General features: G+C 41.0%; 1 long non-coding RNA gene across 1 annotated transcript; it reads right to left on the reverse strand.

Annotated features, from left to right (window-relative positions):
• Positions 1-1326: 1326 nt before the first annotated feature.
• LOC144514795 (uncharacterized) lies at positions 1327-4397 on the reverse strand. Its single transcript, XR_013501570.1, has 2 exons — positions 3865-4397; positions 1327-1631 (listed from the first exon to the last, which is right to left on the reverse strand). It is a non-coding gene; the product is annotated as an uncharacterized LOC144514795 (long non-coding RNA).
• Positions 4398-5572: the final 1175 nt, after the last annotated feature.

Raw genomic sequence — 5572 nt, forward strand, 5'->3', positions numbered from 1 at the left:
AGAGCAGAGTGGGGGGGTCTAAACTGGCCTGATAGAGCAGAGTGGGGGGGTCTAAACTGGCCTGATAGAGCAGAGTGGGGGGGTCTAAACTGGCCTGATAGAGCAGAGTGGGGGGGTCTACTCATAAAATGACCCAAAAATCTTAAAAAACGAACAGCAACGGTTTATTAAAAATTCATCCAACAGGAAATGAAACTGCTGAAACATCCAGGCTTCAGACAGACAGGCAGACAGACAGGTAGACAGACAGGTAGACAGACAGGTAGACAGGTAGACAGACAGGTAGACAGACTAACTGCACAGCATGTCTCTGTGTTATGAATTGTCTGATTTCTGTGTGTGTTTATGTCAAGTCTTTGTGTTATTAATACCAGAGCTGCTGCATTGTTCACACAGACACAGGAGCAGTGGGGGGTCACCACACACACACACACACACACACACACACACACACACACACACACACACACACACACAGAGACACACACACACAGGAGCAGTGGGGGGTCACCACACACACACACACACACACACACACACACACACACACACACACACACACATACGGGTTTTTATTACCTGGTAGGGGGACCTCTGACAGGCTGCAGCCTGATGGGATCCACCCTTTCTAAAGTGTCTAGAGACATGATTTTAACTGCTAAAATTATTATAATTTTATGTGAACACAAAAATCACTTTAAACATCAAACACTCTCATATAAATTTAAAACCTGAATTTGTTCCCCCTCTGGGGACAAACCTGAATTGTTATCCTTCCTGGGGACCATTCATGTTATGTCTATTGGCATCACCACTTTTGGGCACTGCACAATTCATGACAAGCATTTTGTTAGATTGAAACAACACATTAGAGTAGATTCTTTCAATATCCAAACCTTTAACAAGCTGATTTCACTTTTATGCTTTGTTTTTACTGCTCTTTTACTTAGTATGATTGAATTCATAGCAAATAAAATCACAGCAGAAATCCACTTTGAAAACATAGTAACTAGTGAGAGCGTGTATTTCCCTCCAGTGCTCCCAAAGCTGCTCCGTATCCTTGCTGCTTTGTTTTATACATGCTGAAGCCATTCTTCACCTCTCCCGATGTCTTGTTTCTTGCTCGCAGTCACCTGTACAGCTTGATTTTTTTAATTGCTGCGTGAAGACTAATATCTGCGCATGTGAAATAATATAATTTGCTTGCGAGCACATAACCCTGACGCCATGCTCAGACTATTCTGCCATTTATAGTTCAGGCACACAAGAAAAAAGGTTTTCTTCACTAATTCTACGCAACACTTAATAAGTAACATGATATACAAATTGTTATTTTGCAACACTTTATTGTAGCATGAGCATATTGTTAGTACCACTGTGAAGTCCAGCTACACATCAGATGCAGTTTAGCCAATTATGACCAATGGATCTTTGACAGACAAGTCACTGCTAAAATCACTGTAGCCTCTACTGCCATGAAAGGAGACAGAAATACTTCTATTTTGTAAGTGCTTCTGGTGAAGCCTTAATACAGGCAACACACTCCGACTTCCCTGGTACTTTACCAGATTCTAGTGTCTTTTCCACAGCGTGGACCTCTGCCAATGACCAACTCCTCTTCTTTGAGGTTTCTAAAGAAACACACAGAAAAGAAAGACAATTAGGGTCATAGTCTGGCGATGTAAAATATTATTCAATAACCAGTGACAAACAGCTTTATTATTTTGATCAAATGTGTAATTTTAATTGAGCAATATCCTAAAAGCAAATATTCTGCACCAAGTCAAAGCCTGTAAATTGACTAATTATTGTATGTAATAATAATGTATAATTATATATGCATAATTAATGTATATATGCATTATTAACGTGTGAAATGTTAAGCTGTGGGTACTTAGTGGCTGACAACAGAAAACAAAACACAAGCACTGACTATATTTACTAATCACTTAGTAACCAGGTTATCACCTGTTGTGAGCAGAGGTGTTATCTCTCAGTTGCAGATACCATGCTTACTGTGTCAGGTAACGTACTCTGCCTAGTACCTAAAGTTACTGTCAAGAAAACAAACAAAACTACTGCTGTGTCATTTTTAAAATAAGCTACTCAGTCTCAACTTGCCCAAGGTGTATTCATACTACTTAGAGAACAACTTATTCTACTTCTTCTTAGAAACTGAAGGTTCACAAGCCTGTGGGCAGAAGACTAAACTATTAGCACCATTTTCTCTCAATCTCTGAAATGATTTTCTCAGTTTTATTCATAAAGATTTATGTAGCTAGCTAGAGTCTTGAATAACAGTATGTCACTCTGTCATTCTCATTAAAATTGCAGCTAAACAACAGCATCGGGATCACAATCAAGATGGCGATGATTGAAATAAACGACTAGTTCTCATATAGGTTACTATATGGAGGGAGGGGCTGAGGGAAGAGCTCTTAAAACAGCAAGAAGTGCATTTTTTTAATTTAACCTTTATTTAACCAGGTAGGCCGTTGAGAACAAGTTCTCATTTGCACAGGTGGATCACTTGTGATCGGGTTCAATTGCTGTGGTGACTTAACCTAACCTAACCTGGTCGGGAGCAAGTTGGAGATCAGAGATCAACCGGTGTAAAAGCACCGCCTACTGACCAATCAATACTCGACTGATAACGGCGTCACCGTTCTTAGAAGATCAGGCGGAGCTCGGTGTGCAGAGAGAGAGAGCACATAAAAGTTAAAACATTTAGGAAGCAGCGACTGTATTGTGTTTGCCTGTAAACCGTGTCTGTGTTCTTCATATTTATGTAGAATTATAATTTCCTCTTCTTATGTAAAATATGCGGCTCTGGTAGATGTTTGTGATTGGTCGTGCTGTGCAAACCCCGCCTCTTTTATGTGAACGCGCACGCTGCTGGATTGGGAAACCCTGATGGTTGACTGAACTAGATGATAACCAGCGTCGTGATACAGCTGATGCGGGACCGCGGGTGTTAGGTTAGGTGAAGCCGGGGAACTGAAAGAAATCCAGGACATGTTGATCTGGCTTCGTAGTACAGGCCTCAGGACTGTCATTCTCATTAAAATTGCAGCTAAACAACAGCATCGGGATCACAATCAAGATGGCGATGATTGAAATAAACGACTAGTTCTCATATAGGTTACTATATGGAGGGAGGAGCTGAGGGAAGAGCTCTTAAAACAGCAAGAAGAGCATTTTTTTAATTTAACCTTTATTTAACCAGGTAGGCCGTTGAGAACAAGTTCTCATTTGCAATGACGATTTCAATACAAAAATTGACAGTTAACTGGCAACAATTTACTTATTGGCTGCTTTGTCAGTTAACTGTGTATTTATTATATAGACTGTTGGTTTATCATATTTGAGAATAACAGTCATAAAACTAACTACATACATATTTTTTAAAACCGGGCCTAAAGTATTAAAAATGGTTCAGTCCATATTCCAGTGCATTTATTGTGTGAAATACCTATTTTTGGGCCACAGCTGTCGTTTTTATTTGATAGATAATTTTATCCAACATGACTTGCACGTTTGCAGCTACAGTAGGAACATCTAGTGTTACAGAAGGAATGGTCAGACCAGGAGTCAAAGCCCAGTCTCTCAGGGGGAAATCAGACAGACTGCTGATGGGATCTCTACCTTGTGGCAACATTCTAACTTCTGGATATTTTGTATCATAGTAATTAGACCAAACAAAGACATCTCAGCAGGAAAAAACGCTGCACCGCCGAAGTGCTCTAACGCTCCCAACTGGGCTTTTCTCTTCCAACTCCTACTGTTTAGTAGTTCTTAGTGACAAAGGTAAAGACCAAACAAGGTGTTAAGTATCAAGTGTCATGGCCTCAGTCTGTGGGTTACCTGTGGGAGCAGGTTCAACACTGCCAGGCTCATCAGAGGTCCGCTGTCCTCTGTTGGATCTTGAGGTTCCTATCAGAAGAATAAATAGTTTTTGAAATGAAAAATATGTAGGTTGCCACTGTGGAAAACCAGATATGGGGGAAAAAACGTTCTGCAAATACTCCACCCAAAATCATCAATCACTGTACAACAATTAACCAATGGTCACCTAATCTGAGTATGCAAACTAGACTGTAAAAAAAACATCACATTGCTGTAGGTGAAGCCAGTCAACAGGGCTCTACTTCTCATCATGTGAACTCTCAGAATCTATGCTTACTTCCTGTGGGGGGAAAAACAATATAAAGCACTGGCAAAATAATCACTATATCACAGTGTTTCTGCTATAAGCATGGCATGCTTCCCTTACAGTTTTTCAGGTTAAGGGAGCAAAGTATGTAGAATTTAGGAAAAAATTAATATATATATAAATCATAGCCATAAAAGCCAGGTTGAAGTAAACTATTAAGCTCAGTTCAGACCAAAGAGTCGCAATGAGAGAACGTAGCAGGTAAAAGTTGCAGGGGTCTGAACCGGCCCGTCTTAACTCGACTCAAGTCAGCTAATGGCGTCCCAACTCAGTTGGTTGAGTCTTCAGAGGCTGGTTTTATAACGTAAGGATGTCACCTGTTTCAACAGACAATAGAGAAGCCAGCTAGCAAAGTCAGCTACAAACTATAGAAATAAAATGAGCAGTGAATCTGATAAATAAAACGTTTTCCCATAATCTTGGCAGTTGTCTTCTATTCTTCACAGTGCGTATGTTTTTAAAAGTTGTCCATCTCCCACTTCATCACGCTACGGTTGCGCTCACACCATGAGTTTGGCATTGACCTCCTCCATGCCGCCAGCACCGTACTACTGCCAGCATCTGGATGACTTTTGTCAGTGGATGAATGAGGAACTCAGGGCACTGGCAGCATGGAGGGAGAGTGAGCGCTCATAGAGACAGGGGCGCATGAGTCCTGCCCCCACCAGAGGAAAACAACTTTCTGCTCTCCATTGGCTTGTATTGTGTGAGGTTTCTCCTCTTTATTTCATCTGCTAACAACAGAAAAAATGTACTAAAAAGCTGCTGAGGGCTGATCTTTCACTACAAAACAGGGTAAAGAACCCAGAACTTAAGTTTTTGTAAGCTGCTGGATCCAAAAAACTGAGCTTATGATGAGAAACGTGGATACAAGATGTAGAGGAATCAGCAGAGAGAGAATGGAGAAACTGTAGGATCCTAATCTAAAGATCACGTCTGATGTGCATGTGCTAAGCTTAATTTGACAGACACATATAGCTGGCTTAAAACCAACATTTGGACATTTGACTTGGCACCAATAGCTTGCAAAGCGTAAGCGTCCAGGACATATGGTCAGACGCATGCGATCTCCTCCATTCTCCCTTAGAATTTAAGTTCTGTTTCTTTTGCGCTTGTTGGTAGTGAATAACGCGCGCAGCAGCTAGACATGTTTATGTTTTCTAGCGAGACAGGGCAGAGGAAACCTTCACTGCGCAATTCAAGCGAGGACCTAGAGGCGAGATGTTTCCACACGATGGGGGTGACTTTCAGAGTAATGCACTGTTCACCTGATTTCACAAAGAAGCTACAAAGAGCCAGAGCACTGCCCTCCTACACACAGTTTTCTTTATTAAAAAACTAAAACAAAGTATAAGAGGC

The sequence above is a fragment of the Sander vitreus genome, unplaced genomic scaffold (genome assembly GCF_031162955.1).
Source record: "Sander vitreus isolate 19-12246 unplaced genomic scaffold, sanVit1 ctg694_0, whole genome shotgun sequence".
Classification (NCBI taxonomy): Eukaryota; Metazoa; Chordata; class Actinopteri; order Perciformes; family Percidae; genus Sander; species Sander vitreus.